Source organism: Halyomorpha halys, unplaced genomic scaffold, assembly GCF_000696795.3.
Source record: "Halyomorpha halys isolate HHAL.00 unplaced genomic scaffold, Hhal_1.1 Scaffold542.1, whole genome shotgun sequence".
NCBI lineage: Eukaryota > Metazoa > Arthropoda > Insecta > Hemiptera > Pentatomidae > Halyomorpha > Halyomorpha halys.
The window spans coordinates 181,891-201,189 of NW_027105041.1; the positions used below are offsets into that span (position 1 = coordinate 181,891).

Here is a 19,299-nt window from a genome sequence, read left to right on the forward strand (position 1 = left end):
GGTACGAAAAAAAAAAAAAAGTAGTATTCATTCTACGGGAAAATAACAACGAATTTGATGTAAATTAGATTAGTATTCATTTGAGACAATGAGAGAATATTTAGACCCTATGATTTACCTTAGAAATGACGAATAACCAGAAATGTTTACAAGTGGAATTTGTGAGAACACTTGAAATAAACTTTAAATACAAAACTATTCAAGTTGTAATTATTTGATTATCATTAAAATCTAATAAAAATGGATGTGTAGAATACGAAGAAATAATCAAAATCTAATAAATATGATGCAATGAACTTAATAAATGTTGCGCGCATCACACAGTATTAACTTACTATCTTCCATTGAATTTAAATCTACAGTCGTTTCAAATTCGAATTTTTTATTATTCATAATGTCAATACTTCTTCTTACTATGCTTATAAGTACATGTCGGATTAAAAAAACTACCATTTTAAGTTTTCCTGTTCCAAAGGGTGTTGTGACTATAATTAAAAAGTTATGACTACTGTAATAACAACCATAGAAATACGAATACCTTCCACCTTTATTTAATTAACAATTTTTTTCATATTTTATATTATCACTCATAAAGAGTGATAGTTAATTATTTCAAATAAACCATATTAAAGATACTTTAGAGAAAGGTTTTTTTTTTTTATTTTTTTTTTTATGAATTTCGGCATTTAAGCCCTTTAAAAATTACCTAGCATTCCATCTATTTATTTCTTCATTGTAAGGTTTCAAAACGCATGAAAGTACAATTTCAGAGTAAACAGCGATAATGGTTACCTCAATTTAAGAGCAGGTTTTTCATCGGGTGTTAAATTCTACAGATTTCTGTTGTATGATTCTTTGATAGATGTCGACTTTGATTAACCCTTGAACGAAGTTTAACTATTCAACGGAAAGAACATTCGAAGAACTGCTTGTTATTTTTACGTTGGATGGATGGATGTTGTCAAATATAAAAGGTGGCAATTTTTTCATTGACACAGCTTATATACGTGTTCACCTAATGTATACAATTTTTGTAATTATGATTTGATTTTCACTGGGTCATAAGAGTTGTATAGTGGTAGTCTATCTCTGAGGAAACTTAGATCATGATGATAGATTCTTATGAGTAATTGAAACGATTTTTGATTTTTAGGTTTGTTTGATTCTCTGCACGGTTTGGATATATTCAATACGTTTCTTATCACAACTGTAGCCAGATATGAATTCGTCCGAAAATCCGATTTACTTTCCCAGTAATCCATTTAATTAAAAATTTCAGAGTTCGATGCGCCGCAGATGTATAGAAAATTAACAATACTTTCAAAAGATAGACCACATACATCTGTTATAACTAAGTGAAAAACTAAAACCTTCTGGGGAGTGAACAACTGGCCATTTTTGAGGAAAAAGTAATTGTAAGTACAATTACTACTAATTTCGAATTATTGTAATATATTTTTGCGAAAAATGAAATTTTCGATTTGTAATTCCAACTACTAAATCCTGTATATCATAGTTACTGGCAGAACAGACGCATGTTTCTTATGACCACCTTACCGATCTTATTACTATTTTATTACTCAATATATTGTTATAAATTTCATAATAATATAATTCAACTGGTACTGATTGATAAAACTCAAGAATGTCATTTTTTTAAAAATATTTTTCAATCACATTGTCAAATTATACATATTATCTACTTGTTTACATGATATGTGATTGTTTTTATAAATTTACTATTACTCCAAAAGTTTACTATATAATAAAGAAAAGGAAACATGTCTGTAATCATAATAGGGGTGGGATCCATTAACTGTTAGGGTTATCATCTTTGTTTCAATCAAGACAGCCCTGAAGCGTGGAGTGGAGCGAAATGTTGGTTAACAATAAATAGTGTTTTCTACAGCTTTGGTACCTTTATTTTCTGCCACCAGAACTATCTTCCTACAATATACTTCATACATTCAACTATCTTATTCCAATAAAAATCTATACAGATTTACAAGCCTTAAGTTTTACATTTAAGGCCAGTGAAGACAGAAATCCTTCTATTTTACATAGATTCAAAATAAAAGAATAAATTACTCTTGTAACTGCTAACTAAATCTGGAAAAAACTGCTAACGTAAATTGGGAAAATTGGTCAAGGTGAAGCAGGATTTGAATTTTAACATTTCAGTCTTAAACTGGGTGTAAAACAGCCCTTACATGTTAAGAATAAAAATATGGAGGATACAATTTAAAATAATTCCAGATATATATTTTTTCTGTAGGAGGAGAGCAGAGACGCCAATAACATTGGTTATTGTTCCGTTAACCGTTCAAACGAGACGTCTTAAAGTGGTTTTTATGTGTTATAATTATGTTAAAATTACACTATTAATGTTGTAAAACTATGTAAACATTTTAAAAAGTAAATTTTAACTCTTGATGTCATTAATTATTTTTTAATGACAAAGCTTGCCTTCTGACTGCTAAATGCTAATATTTAACAAAAATGTATTTACTGTATGTATCAACTAGGAATTAGTAATCATTAGAACAATAAACTGCCTAAAGGATTTCGCTCATTATATTATTATTTTGAATATATTAAAAAAACCGCCATCCGACGGAGGGGCAGACGACCCGGCCAGACAGGATCCGGCAACACCGCAGCAGTGGAGGGGGTAAGCCCCGGTTTGTCAGTAGTTCGTTAACTGTGTACCTGTTCCGTCTTTGGTTATCAAGATTGGTTAGTTTTTTGTTGATATTGTCATTAGTTCATAAATAATTTAGACAATTTTGTGTGTACCATATAGTTGTGAATGCATAGTTATTGTAGTAAGCAGATAGTTTATTTCATTGGTAAATTATTACTGTATTGGTCTGATAACGTATTGAGCATGGTAACAAGTATTAGTGTAATTTAAAAAAAAATTATATTTGTTGTCTTCCAAAAACAGGATTACTCCATTTTATAAATATTATACTTGAACACATGGTTTAACCATTGGTAAGTATTAGTACTTATCTGAATGTTCTTTAGTATTAAAGAAATTTTGTTTTGTAGTGATTACTAGAATTTAATGTCTAAATTTAAAAATCTAAATAACGGCTAGAAAACTAAACTAATTGATAAATGCATTGTTTATGGTTGTACCAGATTCCTTGGAATCCATAAACTTGGTGAAGTTTATGGATTCCAAGGAATTCCATTTGGTGAAATGGAAGTTATAGCAACCCCGTTTTTATATATTTATAATTCTAGATGATTTATTGAGTGTCTAAATATTTGTTATAAGTTCTTAGTTATAAATACAAATTATTGTATCGTTCGTTATAACCTAGTATTATTAATTTTAATAAAATTCATGGTTTTTGTATTTCACTTCACTTTGTTTATATGCTTAAAAATTTTCATTAGCACAATATATTCGTTTGAATTTGTATCATTCAACATCATTTGTAATCTTCATTTCTTTTTCCACGTTTTTTACTGACCAACTAGTGTTTTAAATTTAACTTATGTTTTAAAAAAGAATTACTAAATATCACATTTAAGAGGATATGTGTCCCAATTATAAAAATAAAAAACTAATTACTGTCTTTCACGTTTTTATTTATATGCAATTTATATCCTTACCTTTTTAGCCAGAATCAATATTAAATTATCAAGTTAAGTTTAGTTTGTTTTAATATATAATTTGAGATAAAATATTTTGTCCATTGATATAAAAATTATAATTTTCAAGGAATGGTTTATTTTATAATCATATCAGTTCGGACTAGAGAATGAAGTAATAAATCATAGATAACAGTTAAAATGTTCTTTGAAGCTATACATAATAATAATCTTTATGGTTTATAAATCAATATATCAAACTGATTTGAGGTTTTTTATCAAATAAATTGTTCGATTAAATAAGTGAATTACTGATCCTTGTAGCATTCACGAAAATATTATGTTTATTTTCGGTTAATTCCTTTCAGCATGTAGGTAACAATAAATCCAGTGTTGTTTATTCGTTGCGTTAATATTCTCCCCTTACCGAAATTTTAATCTTATTTCAATTTATTTTAATATTGTACTGCAATTTGTAATTCTAAATCCGTTGTACTTGTTAGTTTACAAATAAATTTATAATGCTATGCTCAACCACCGAATTCGGGTAAATTGTTATTAATGGCAAGTGAAAATTAAAATAAAAATATTCCCCGATCACACTGCATTTGCTTAAAAATTGTTGTCATTTTTCTTTAAAACTATTTTAAATCAAATTATTCATGATCGAAGTAATTATATGGACATTTATTATCAATATTTATAAAAAAAATTGAGTTTCTCTTAGCAAGTATGCTGGCAATACAGCCATAAAATTTTGAACATGTAAACGTCATAGTGTTTTACTAAATAATATCGAAAGTCAATAAATTTTATTCAATAGTACCGAAATTCTGGAATTTTATGAACTAACATGCGCGAGTGTAAATTTGCTGTCATAAATCAAAATCATTAATTCTCACAATGAGTTTATATAATAATGATAAGTATATACATACAAAATTATACACAAGATACGTAAACGGTGTGTTTATTATTAGTATGATTATTTATGATTAAAAATTATAGATATTGTCAAAAGAGCAAATAGAACATCGTTCTTCTTTTTGTGAACTAGCTTATAAAGTAATTGTCTTAGTCGTTGAATATTTAATAATATTTGAGAAATAGAAATATTAATTAAATTGTACACTGACAGACATACACATGTATCATGTAAAAGCATCACCTTTCATTGATCTGAAGTTTTTACAAAAATTGCCTGAAAAAGTCAAAGAACCCGATACATAAGTTTTGGTAGACTTCTGGTTTTTGTATTTAGCAAACCATTAGATAAACTTTTTTAAATAATTTGCTTATATTTTAAACAGCTCACATAAATAAAAATTATTTTCTGGAAATAACTTTGAATTTGTTTCTAGTTCATAAAAGTCGCCCTGTTTACGAATGAAAAGAGACAAGGTCGCCAAGGCATGTTTTTTATTTTTTAAATTATTTATATTATTGCATTGATTTTTTTTTCTTCCTATTATAGGTTGGCTTGTATAATTTATTAATAAGTTGCGTAGTTAATAAGTTATTATTAAGTGAAAGTGCTATGGAAAGAAGAAGGAAAAATAATTAATTGATACTCAGTATTTTTTTTTTTTTGTTAAGTTACTAAACCGCATCTAATTTTTACATTTTCAGACCCCTTGGTCCAATAATGTAATTTTGAATGAATGTTATTAATGTTGTTGTCAATTTTTCTCTTCAATTTCCCCTTCGTTTTCGCCGAACCTAACGTACGTAAAGTACTTAAATGATAATTCTGCTTTGTGGGAAACGTAAAAAGTGATTCTGAAATAGATAATGTAGACCATATTATACAGAGGTTAGAGATAGGGTATCAGCTCCTGATCTAACTCAATGAATGAGCCAAGATGTGAGATGAAGTGATTCAGCAGTAGTCTAGTGAACAGAATCACTCGAGAAGTGATTCACGAAGCATCTTTTTTCTCTGTCATCATTACTCTCACTATTTTTTGCATTGTACAAATTGTGTCATGGTCTTTTTTTCTGCTCAGATCGTTTCTCTTGATCAAGCTAAGGTTAATAAATAAATAAACTTTTTATCGCTATGAAATATTCATTTGAATTGCTCTATGAAAAACGGTATTTTTACTTTTCAGACTAAAGGAATTGGGTCTGCTATACGACTTTCTGGTTTTATCTCTTTACTTCTTGGTTGTGTGTTCGATATCCCATACAGTGACAATATTATAACGTTAATTTATCTAATAAAAGAAATGTTAAGAATGGAGATTGTTTCTGTAAAGTTTGAACATTTACTGCAGGCTTTGTTACCATTTTTGAAAAATAAAACGCATTTAAGATGTATTTAAATAAATAATTAAAATTTTTAACTAATCCTCTTTAATTAAAAAGTGCTTAGGAATGCAAGTGGTCACATTTTCAATTTATAACTTGAATTTTTTAAAAGTTTAATGACTTTAGATCTTACGCAGTCAGATACTATTATACTATTTTTTCAGGTACTATTTTAGTGTGCGTAAAATAACTCATTCTTCTATCTTATATCCTTCACTAATCATATTAAGATAGGTATATTATATGTTTATATTTTTTTTTTGTTATTATCTATCGAATTATTTAAAATCATGTCGAATTTTGTTATTTTTACAATTGTCTGTATAGCATGTTAACGTTTGAATCATCTATCTATTTTTAGATTTGAAATAACAATCTTTTAAGGAGTCATAAAATTTTTATGCATCTTTTTATAGCGGATACCTTGAGAGAATCAGGTAATAAAAAAATATAATTATTATTGGTACATTTCATATCTCATCATAACATACTTAACGCTAAGAACAAAGATTTATTTACATATTCCGTGCCCCTAGGAATTACAAGTGTTCACACATATTACGATTTTATTACATAAATAAACAAATTATGAGCACTAATAAATATTACAAATTCTCATTGATTTATTCATTTTATAGTTTATTATAAACAAACACAGTAAATAAAAGTTAAGTAAAAATGTAGTAAACTTCATGGCATGATAAATACATAATAGTGGTATGTAAGGCATGAGTTGGGAGGCAAACATATATCTATGCTTTAAATCGATATGTTCATGTTTTATTTATTTATTTTTGTCCTCGTTTCTAGAATAGATAATTTAGTTTCAATATTGGTAAAGCCAAAATGTTTTAATGTAACTCTATCGTAGTCCCAGAGCATCTGCTCATGCATAGAATCGATATTTAATTAATTTGACTAAAAATCGATAAGCTCTTCCCTTTCGATAATTGGTGGGAATCATTAATGATGGGAGGGTCCATGACTGTACTTCCTGATCATTTATGATTGGTGCTTTCCGACCGCCCCGCTGTCTGGGTCAAGTAACTGCTTCGGTTCCTTCATCTTCTATTTTATATTTTGATTATAATTTATTTTATATTATATTGTATTTGTAATAAAATATTACTGTTATTGTTTATGATGCTGACAATAATTAAATTTAATTTTGTTCTTATAATTTTTTTTGTACTAAATGTTATCGCTGTTATTTATTTTTTTTTTGGAATATTTAGATTATATTAATTAATACTTATCAAAACCAAAATCTGTTCAGTATTTTAATTTTTTTCAATAGTTTTGAAGGTTTTTATAAATTTAACTCCTTCATTTATGTTGAGTTATTTTTTAGGCGAATATATGCAAGTGAATTATTTTATCAATGTTGCTGTTGACTGTTTTAAAAACTACTGAAGAATTTATTTATTTTTTGTATTAAAACAATAATTTTAACTATTATTTTATCTATTGGTTTTTATAGATACTAAAGAGTAATTTTTTCAGGATGTTTGCTCAAAATCATTAGATTTTGAGCTAGATCCTTTTGTATCGTAAGCATTTCATTAATACAGAAAATTATTTTATGAGTGATTAATTTCTCGAAAAAAATAAACTAATCATACATTCGTGTTTAAAAATAACCATTATATGACAGTAAAATTCTACTTGCTTGAAATTTAATCTATTCTGAGTGATACGAATCCATACCTTTCCATTGTGTTTTATAAATTTACATTGCGATATTTTTTCATAAGGTAGATTTAAATTAATGTCACCATGGTATTCGTTTTGAAAATATTTACAAATTAATACCTAATTTTTTTTTTTTACTTTGAAAAACAAATATAAAAAATGGATGAAAAAAATGGTTAAATAATATAAGAATGATTTATCACTTATCTATCGATTCCCCGCCTTGATATAAACAAATAAAAATTAAAACAATTTATTAGTTTTTGTTATTAATTTATTTTATTTTTTCTGATTCGTTTAATACTCGAATCATATTTCATATTAAATTTTAGCATGTAAAAAAAATTTATATTAAATCAAGTATTTTTCACTACTACTTTAAGGCGCGTGGCTACTTACTCCAAGAATCCGAGTTCGAATCCGGCTGGGCAGAAAATTATTTTCTGTTCCACTGTAGCCGTGAGTAAACTCCTGTGGGTTCTGGAGCCCTCCTGGGGTCCAACCAGCCTCTTAAATTTACCCTTAATTGGGTAAAAATCAGGAGGTCGAGCGTGATTCTGACCAAATCACTTCCTTGCACAACCGTTGGTCTAGTAACAGTACTTCTTTACAAAGTACTGATCCTATGACTATTCATTGGTTATAGCGGTACAGATTTTTATTTTTCACTACAATTATTGAAATTAATTTAATAAAAATATGTTTTGTTTTTTTTGTTTTGTTCTTGAAATAAAAGCGGAATGTCCAAATCTTTAGGTAATAAAAAAAAGTGTGTGAAACTTTCTTATGTAAATTTTTTTTTATAAACAATTATCCTTGTATTAAACAGTATGAGACTATTATCCTTGTATTAAACAGTATGAGAATTATTTTTTCTTCTTGATTAATTCTTCTTCTGCTTAAGACGTGTAAACTTTATTCTACCTGCCTTTTTTCAGCTGCCGTAACCTTAAGTCCAAACCCTTTCCTTTGAAAGACTTTCTCACAACTTTCCCAAATATTCCTCGGTTTTTTGCTTTCTATGATGGCTTCAGTGGCAAACAATATTTTTTTTCCGAAACTCTCTTCCTTGATATTTTTTCCAATGTTATTTTTATATACATTTAAAAAAAATTATGCTGTATCTAATACTTAAAGTATGAAAAGCTAACAACAACTTGTGGGTTGTGATGTCTTAAGGCTAACTTCCTCTATGTAATTGGTGCGGCAATTAAAATTATCATGCGTGCGTCATTGTTAGGACGCTGTCCCTAATTGCTCAAGTTTTGCATTTCATTTTTACTTTAAGTTTTCTATTGAAGCTTGGACTCAGTTTCATTTCACTGAATAAGTCTAATTACTATGCTTGTTATTAGGAGTAAAGTTAAAAACATTACTTTTATTTTTGTGCATATATTTATGAGTCAAGGAATTATATTTAATTTGTTTTCTATGTATGACTAACCATTTACACTGGCCCAGGATGGTTGGTTAGAACCGGCTAACAAATAAATTACCAGCTATACTGAGTAGACGTAGGACTTTAAGTATAAGCAGTTAAAGCTAAATGTAAAACTACATTAAAATAAAAAAAAAAAAAACAAGAAATAAAATTAAAAACGTACTTTATAGCTTTTACTTTTATTATTACTTATAAGTATTTTAACCACTAGGGGCATATCAAGTTACAAATAAATAAAAATTAATTAACTATTCTGAAATCATATAAATGGATCTAATTAATTAAAATATACTCCTAGGCTTGTGTTGATTTTTATATATGAACGATTTTCTTAAATGTATTTTTCAGAAATCCTTGGAGTCTGGATGAAAATAATTTTTTGAAAAGAATTTTCTTGTTTATCTCTAATTCATAAATCAGAAAAAAATAGATTTCCGTTTCATGGTGATCGGTATAGTATATATTGTTGAACTTCTATTTTTCATTTTTTTTTTTCTAAGTTGGTCGGACAAAATTGAAAATTAACCTAGAAGTTATTATAAACAAATTTCTTTTTATGTATTCTGGCGCAATTCTGTTTGACTATAGTGAAAATTTTACCACTCCTTGGAGGTGCTTAGGCAATATGGCAATTATTTTTTTGAAAATGGCCACGGTATGTTGTAAGATTTATAGCTAATAATTCCTAAGTGTTTCTTCTAGCTTAGCTTAGCCATGTAAGTTTGTAAACTTTAAAGTATTAATAGTGAAAATTTTGGCACACGGCAAGCATGTGTAAGGTGTTACATATCATCGTAGATTTTAAATGAAGCCTAAATTGATGTTTTTTGCGTAATACAGCTAATGTTCATTTTTAACTGATGTTAAAAATGTTGAATTTTTAACTTGGACTAATAAGTAGGAAAAGTAATTATTTCAAGAGCGCTACTCAGGAAATTCATTTAACTAATGAAAAAAAAAATAAAGTTTTTTTTTCCCGTGTTTCATTCAGTGCTCATAACCTTTTTAGGATACAATCCTGCTTTTCGAGTCGTTAACGGCGGGTCACTTCATTTTCCACAGGACTTTTTCCTCACAATATTATTGTACAGTGCCTACTTTTCATCCCCAGTTATGAACCTCTCATTTCAGGATTGAATCGCTATATGCGGTCCAATAAATTCTTTTACGTCAAATTGTGAGGAACCTATATATCACTTCGAGAAAAATATCCCGCAGCCCCTAATGATTTGAGACACTTCCATGAGATATGTTCTGCGATATCTCGTGTCGTAGAGTGAGGGTTGTCTGTGACCAATGTTTGAATTTGGTCATCAATAGTTGATGAAGGACGACCCGAGCGCTTTGCGTCTTCCAAGTCAAAATTCCAGATTTTGAATCTAGCAAACCACATACGGACGGTGCTTCCAGCTAAGGCACTCTCGCCATATACACTGGAAATTTAGTTAACTGTAGGTGCAGCGGATTATCTTTTTCGGAAATAAAAAATCATCAAATGACGAAAATGAGAGTTTTTGCTCATGTTTCATTCAGTGCTCAATATCTTGAAACTATCTTCCATACGAAATAAAAATATTGTAGCCTTTTTAAAGTAGATTAGATTTGAGCACTAATAAAACTCCTTATCCAATATATTTCGAGATAACGTTTTGAAATACAAATGTTTTTCTCCAAAAAAACGAGAATGTTAATATAGTTTGGCAATTATCATGAAAACTGCTATTCCTGGCAAACTAATCGTTGCTAACTTCTTTATGGTGCATTTAACGATCTTCAGATTGACTCCTAATAAAGCTATTTGCTTTTAATAGTTTCCGAGCTACTGTTTTTCAAACACCAACATTTTTTTCCAGTCGATCACTTTATTTAGTGAAATGTGGTAAATTTTAGGTGTTTTTTTTTTTATCCACTCAGCGCAGCTCATTTAAATGTTTACACATTTTGATATTATGGAATATACTCTGAAAAAGAAACATATCTTCAGAGAATTTCGATATTTGACTTATCAATATCTATTAGGCTCGATTTGAAGCTTGTTAAGTACACCATTGAATACTTTATAGTGATCATAAATCGTAAAAGTAGGAGTTTCACTGATGAAACTGAAGAAAATGTTGAAATCTCATTGTATAAAAAAAAAAAATTAGAACAACTCGAAAATTATGCATTTTGGTATATAATTTACTATACAGTACAAATATTTACAGTACGATGCTTTCAATGCTATTTTACAATATTCTACAATCTTGAATCATCTGAATCGGACCAATATCTATTATTTAAATCCAGATATATTTTGTTAATTTACCTTCCCTGTTATCGTGTTTGTAACATTCACCCACTTATTAATCGTTATATTAAAAAAGACAATGCCTAATGGTGGTTCTCCATTGTGTAGGTGTTAAATTAGGTTACGTTTTCAATCAGACGTGTTTTGAATGGTTGTATAACATTTTAATTTCCGACAATAGAAATTTTGCGCTATCCCATTACCACCCAGTATGTACTTTCAGTATATAGTTTCAAATAACTTCGTTTGGTTGTACTAATATTATAAGTGAAAATAAAAAGCCACACATTCCACATTAAGAAAATCAATCAATTTGTGTTATAAAATATTAATTAAAATTTATGAGACCGAAACATAAAAATAATAAGTTGTATGTAATATGTAATTTCAACAAAATATAATAATGGATATAACACTTTTAATTGTATTCTTTTATTATACATATATTTCTGCTCAGACATTGAAGGGTAAACTAATTATTAAAATAAAATGCTGATTTCTGTTTACTAACTCATTTTGATCCCACTGAACTTTGATATTTCCACTTTCTGTTACTTAATGTTAATTAAGTATTTAATTTTCAATTACACACACGACTGTTTTTCATGATGTCCCATAATTTGATTATCGTTGAGAACTGTCTTATACCTTATAGTACAAGAGCCCAAGAGGAGAAAAAAGGAAGTTATCTCACCCCAATTTTTGATTACTTTAATGAAAACTATGTATAATTACTAGTCAAAATTGATAAGTCTGCCAAGTATAGGTAAGGGGAATAAAAAATGGCGGCTGTTTCAAAGCGATAAAAAAAAAATTCATTCGGAGCTCTATATCTTAAAAAGTAGAGACAACACAAGAAAACCTATTAGAGCGTCATTTAAAGAAGAGTAAATTTGGTAAAATATGAGCCCTAATAGAGTTATTTACGTTAAATAGTTTTCGAGATATAGCTTTTTAAAAAGCAACATTTCATAAAAATGTTGTATGGGACGTACTGAAAGATCAGTAGTTAGTGAATTTATTTTGAAAAATTTATATCTCAAAAACCATTTGACGTACAGATGTCTATTAGCACTCAAATTAAAGCTAGTTTTATTAGCTATAAAGTAGTTAATGATGTTTATCTTCGTAGGAGTAATAGTTTAGATGAAACTTGCCAAAATAAATTGATTTATAGTTGTTCGGACAAATTTTCATTTGTCAAATTCATATTCATATGTGAATATCATAAAAACTACTACCCCTACGAAGATAAGTGTCATAAACTACTTCATAGTAAGTTAAATTTCCTTTATTTTGAGTGTTGGTAAACATATGTGCGTCTAATGGATCTAGAGATATATTTTTTTCAAAAATCCAACATTTTATACGACCAACTAGAAATTAACATTTTGTGAGTTTATTTTGCCAAATATCATATAAAACTACTACTCCTACAAAAATAAACATGATTAACTATTTTATAGTAAATTTAACTAGCTTTAATTTGAGCACTGGCAGACATCTGTACGTCTGATGGTTTCTGAAATGAAGTTTTTCATAAATCAAACCTATTGATTGAACAACTATAAATCAATTTATTTTAGCAAATATTATGAAAACCACTATAATATTTCAGCAAATTTACTCTTCTTTAAATAATGTTTTCTTAGATTTTCTAGTGTTGGTAGTTTTTAAGATATAGAGCTCCGAATGAAAAATTAGTGTGTTTTTAAGGTTTGTAACCAGCCGCCATTTTTTATTCCCCCTGCCTATACTTGGCAGACTCATCAATTTTGACTAGTTGGTATACCTAGTTTTTATTAAAGTAATCAAAAATTGGGGTGGGATAACTGCCTTTTTTTGTTCCCGGTTCTTGTACTATTAGCAGTGCACTATTCCCTTGCCTACCTAACGTTGGTTAGTTATTCCTTGCAGTAATTTCATCGACCTTCGGTGTCAATTGGCCAGAGGAACTAAACAGTTTATAACGATTAACTGATGTCAGTCCTCAATTTATAGAGGAAATGTTTATTTATTTTGCGTTAATTGTTTTTCCTTTTCGTTTTTAGTCGTTTTATTTTCATGTAATTGACACTTCCTGAAGTTAACATCAGAGCCATATGTAAAAATGATTGCATAATTATTCTGTACTTATCCTGTCTTTTTATTATTATATAATTTATTAATTCATTCATTACAAAATAATCATTGACTACTTGGAAATTTAATGAATGAAGGTATACGTCATGAGGAAGAAGAGTACATCCTTTCTGACAGGGATGTATTTGATTTGGCGTTAACAATGATTCATTCATATCTATATTTTCTTCTAATTTTTTTTCCCCGATAGAGTTTGTCATGTTCTTGAAGCTTTTTTACTGTTTCTGAAATTGTTAGTTTCTCTAATGACTCTTAATAACTAAATAATAACAATTCTTAAACGCTTGAAAATTTACATTACAATTTCAGACTATATGAAGGCTTTACAGTATATAAACTTGCAAATCTTATTAAATACTTCATCTAAGTTTAAAAAAAAAAAACGAGAAAAAAACATGTGGTGTCCTTTTATAAGACTTATCTTACTGCTTGGGCTGTTAGGTCTATTAAAAAATTTGTGGCCTGATATTATTATTAAGATATTATTTTTTATTTAATTTTTTTTTTTTCTGTTCACATTTCTAGGAAATTTAACAACCTTTTAAACTAGCATCTGAAATGTTTAGGGAAAATTATAGTTTTCGAATTATTCGAAAAAAGTCTTTTTTTTTAATCTATACAAAGTTCAAGTTTTTTTTTTTTTGTTTGGAACCGCATTCAATGAATAGCTCCTTAAGTTACTATTTTAAAAATTTCAATAATAACATTACAATATTTTTTACGTATTTTATTCTTATTTTTTGGCCCTTTAATTAGTATATTTTTAAACCTAATTTTTTTTTTATATTTATTTATTGCTATTTACAACTGTACATTATAATACATTTAGTAAATCTGACCTAAGTTAAATTGGAGTGTTACAAGCGTGTAAAGAAACTACCCATTGGTAGCACTCTCATGACATTTTACATTAGCTGGTCTCTTGGCCATCTTCTTTTCAGGCGCCTCGGAGGATTGTCAGGAATGGAAGAGGATGCAAGGCTAGAAACTAGGGGGTTTTGAGTGGTTAGGGAGTTTATAATGGAAGGAGTGATATCTGGTTCGGGCTAGATCGGTTACATAGGGAACATTAAGGTCTTTATGTATGATTTTATTTGTGACAAAGTAAGGAGCATTGAGGATTTTACGAAGGATTTTGGATTGTAAGGATTGAATAAGAGAGGAAATCGAAGGTTAAACCTAATTTTAAGTTGGTTTTTGTATCAGCGTTAGACTGTATCTATGCTGGTACGTTTTACATTAACTATTTAGTGAGAGGGTATTTACATACGATGCTGTATGCACATCTTTTTATTGTACTATTCTTCTGTAATTAAAATTTATTACACATCAGGTTATTACTTCAATAATTTTATTTATTTTCATTGTAAATATTTTTCATTTTTTTTTTTAATTAAGTAGTTATTAATGACTTTTTAAACTGTGATTTAATATTGTGATTTGTTTATTAATAACGTCCATTGTGAGTACGTAGTTGTCTCTATTTAACTTCTCGATTTGATATCAGAACTAATAAAGAGAAATTGTTTTGTTTAACAAAATAAATGATAAATTAAATATAATAAACAAATAAAATATTTCATTTTCACGCATATTTTTATTTTTTTGAAAGAAAATGTTAGAATCTGAAATTAAATAAGTTACTTTATTCCCTATTAATGTACTTTAAAGGAACCAAACTAGTGAAAGTTATGTTCATTCTCACTTCACGGCCGCAAAAGCCAGTATATCTCGATGACACTCCACCGCGCTCTATTGACTGATTGGTTACGGGGCCTTTTCAGTGAAGGGTCAGGCACCTGAACAGTTCAATCTTCTTTTGTCACTTGTCAAGAGCTATTTCGATACCTTATATAATCACTTATACATCTATCCGTATATCTTTAGATTCCTTTATAAATAAATATGATCAAAATATAATGAAAGAAATTTTTTGTTTTAATCGGCGTTTAATTCATCTGCTTAAAATTAAAAAAAAAAATTAAACCATGAAAATACATATTAAAGTGTTGTTAAAACTATAAACTTAAGCGATGCTTAACTATGGGCTGGCACATGTTCAAAACTCCCATCAACCCTTAATCGATTCTTAAAAAACAAATAAGTTATGTTATAAAGAAAAAAGCTATTTATTTTTTTAAATTAATTTTCTCGAATATTCCAGCTGATGAAAGGATCTGTTTTTAATCGTGATTAAAAACATCTGTTCAAACTAAAAAAAAAAACATGAAGATGCATCTGCTATGCACCTGGAAATGCCTAGTCAGATGCTAAACAATAATTTCTTAACTTGTTTTGTTCTGTCTTAACTAACAGAAACGATAATTAATAATAGTACTCCGGTGGTAGGTTTTTCATTAAAATTATTAAATTTTAGAATATGGGCATTAGAATATTAAAGTAATTAAAAATAAAGAAATTAAGAAAGATTAGCTCAAGAAGATAATCTTCTATAGATTTAGATAAATAAGTTATAACAGTTTATTTGTTCGTGTTTACAAATCACGACTTAAGGATGGTATTTACAATTGTAATGAGACTGATTCAATAGGATATTCAAACATATACAAGTAGAGAATATTTATTTTATGTTTGAGTATATTGAGTGAATGAGGATATTGGAATAGTAATTCCGGAATAAAAAAAATACATTTTGTTTTTATTTTGTAAAAAATTGTTTACAGTATATTTATTGACGAAGGTGTAAAGAAGAAACTCCTCTCTTTCTAACTTAACCAAAAAAATCGAAATCAGATTAAATGAAGGCGATATCCAGAGCTTAGGCTGTAATATTATGACTTCAAAATTTTGAGGAACCCCCTCAGATCTAGGGACGTGACGGCCGTGTGGATTGGGGCGCAGGTCCCGGTGCGCTCGGTTCGGAACGTTGTGTGTTCGATTCCCACCTGTGGCAGTTTACATTCATTTTTCGGCGGTCCCGAAAAATGAATCTTGACTCTCCACCTTGGTTAGTACGCGGTGGCAACCCAGGTTGCCTACATGGGATGGCAAAAAGGACCAGGAAGCCCACTCCACTCGCCGGACTTGTCCCCCACCCTAAATACCAATGCCCCCTAGAACTGGAGAAAACTTTTTTTTTTTTTTTTTTAATATTTTTAACATTAAGATTTTTTTTCTTTAGAGTTTGATTCAATATAAATCAATATCATACACTAGTTTTTGGTGTAAAAAATATCAAATATGTCAGTCATATATTATAGTATAGTTAGTAATATAAACATGTTTTTATTTATTAGTTTATAAATTAAATTATTATTTTTGCATTAATCTGCTTTTAAAAACAAACATTTTGGTGGAAGAATAATCTCTTTATTATTTTCCAAACTCGAGAGGTAAATTAGAATATAAACACAATTAGTATAACGGTATTTATTATCAAAATATATATTTCTTGCGAAATTTATAGGAGATGACCCATCATGATTTTTACTTTCACTCATCTATATAAGAAATATATAAAAGGAGATGTATTGCGATCATGAAAAATTTCGAATTCCAGTTTTCGGCGGTTTTGATGTCTCCTGCGTCAAAATAACTAAGTCTCGTAAAATGGTGTGTGTGTGTGGTTTTTTGCGTGTATGTGTATATGTGGACTGCCTAGCTAGAGCTACTGTAGGCTTAGAGTGTAAAAAAAATTTCGGTAAAATCGATTGACCTTAAGTGGCACTTGAAATCGATTTTTCACATATTGTCGATTTTCTTGCTAACGGCCTTTGGTTAAACTCAGTACATCAATGTTCAATTGAATTTTTTTAAATATCAAATACTAAGCATAATGCACAAACACCTTACTCTGAAGTACCTTTTATTTTTTTTTTTCTTTGAAATAAATAACCGATTCTCATTCTTTGATAAGTAACAGATAAATACAAAATATTAAAAAAAAAATGTAGAATAACTGAAGAAAAATTAAGACAGATCCGAATCTGGAAAAAACAGGTCCGCCTCTCTCTTTGCAATCGTTTATTAACAGTTGCGTTATCTTTTGTCAAACTGTTGTATTCTTGGCATGAAAAAGTTAATATTCGTTATTTCCACCTCAAGATCCCCAAATTTGTGTTTTTATAGCTAGAGAAAAATAAAAATGTTTTGTCTAAACATTTCCACTGTTCTGGTCTTCGAAAATCACAAATAACAGCAATAACTTTAACACGAGTCCACTAATCTACTTAAAACGTAGGGAGGTAAATAGTGTGTAAGAGAAAGTTGTGTGATGCGCGCACCACAGCGGATTTTTATTATTATTATATAACTTTTATTCTATTATTAATATTAAAGTTCTCCGTAAGAAGGGCTGATGGCAAGAAAGGATATCCACATGCTAAATGCAATATAATTCCCTTGTTGTTAATGTGTCCAACTGCATAAAATCACATTTATATGTCTATTTTATGGCGTGTTAAAATTCGGCCTTGATTGCAATTCATTCCATTCATCACAAAATCCTGCAAAGAAAATATTTTGTCACTTTATCTAAGACTCCTTTAAGTTTTGAGAACTTTTCACACCTTGATTTATATTCCTAAATATAATTTTTATGGTGACTCATTTCCGATTCGTTTGATTCATTAATCTCTAAAGTTGTTGCATTAACTTTTTTATTTAAATGTATTTATACTGTTTTGTTTTTTTTTAAAATTATTCAAAACAGAATTTCTTGTCTTTTATTTTAAAATGGAGGTTTCAAAAAACTTATGATTCTATTTTCTTTATAAACTATGGTATCTTTGAAATGTTGACTTAAATCCCTACTAATTAGTTTGATTTTGAAAAAAAAATTTGAACTTTGGTGTTTTATTACTAGGAGCTGCTTGTTCAGTGTCCTTTGATTCAAGTTTTCCTTGAAACGTCCTTAGGTCGAGGACCTGCTTGCTTGAGTTTCGTAATAGTATGGAGGTTGTGCGAGTGCCTTGCAAATGCACATGTATTTTCTTATTGTTTGAATTCAGTTGGTCTTCCTTGGGGACTTCCAGTTTTCCTGTTAAGGTTCTATTTTCTTTTACCTTCTAAATGTTCTGGTTTAATATTGTGTATATACTAATAATATTCCTTTTTTTTTTTATTCTGGGACTTTATTTTATAGAATCCCTTTAAAATAGTATAATAAACAATTTTTAAAAAAGTGATTGGTTCCTTACTACGTGTGAAGGTTGATTTCTTATTTAACTTGACTCTGGATCTCATCTGGGCGACAAATACTTTATTTAAAGTTTTTCATCCGTCTTTTTCAGTTTACACCATTATTTGCTGTCATGCAAAAATCTTATTTTGATAAAGTATTTTTGTGAATTATACTTGTGTAAGATTATTATCTTTTGCATACTATATTTAATGGACTCCATTTCTTAGCACACTCATCTGTCAAAGCTCTATCTACTCAGAATATAATAAGAGACGTCATATAAAAAAATCTTCCACTCTATAAATATAGACAGATATTAACGTTAAACCGGATTACGTAAGTTGTCTGCATATTTTTATGGCCCAAAAAGATTCCCAGCACGTAGGTAGCAGAGGCAGAGTCTATTGTGAGGCTATGTGTCTCATGGTTATGTTCCCTGCATAGAAGATAACCTACCCATAATTGGCCATGGCATTGATTTCCTCAGGTGACCGATTGTCACATCTATCTATGTCTCTGTATATTTTAAGATTGTGGAAGACATTTGAATAGAGTTTTATCGCGGTAGATTTGTCAACAATTCTCGATTCTACCTAAAAGTATTTTTTATTTATTTATATTTACAACTGTATAAAAAATACAACAAGTAAATTTAATCATGATATGATACAGCAT

General features: G+C 28.7%; 1 protein-coding gene across 7 annotated transcripts in view; it reads left to right on the top strand.

The window, feature by feature from the left end:
- The window catches only part of LOC106684090 (protein Aster-B), a 251,168-nt gene that overhangs the window by 104,029 nt on the left and 127,840 nt on the right, over nucleotides 1-19,299 (top strand). Inside the window, exon 1 of one of the 7 annotated variants that reach the window (XM_014425959.3) lies at nucleotides 2,678-2,736. The exons of 3 other annotated variants lie outside the window; for them this stretch is intronic. The gene's annotated coding sequence lies outside the window, so the exon portion shown is untranslated. Of the gene's footprint in view, nucleotides 1-2,677; nucleotides 2,737-2,769; nucleotides 2,998-19,299 lie in introns of those variants that run through there. 3 more of the 7 variants (XM_067048175.1, XM_067048171.1, XM_014425961.3) reach the window with 3 other exon arrangements.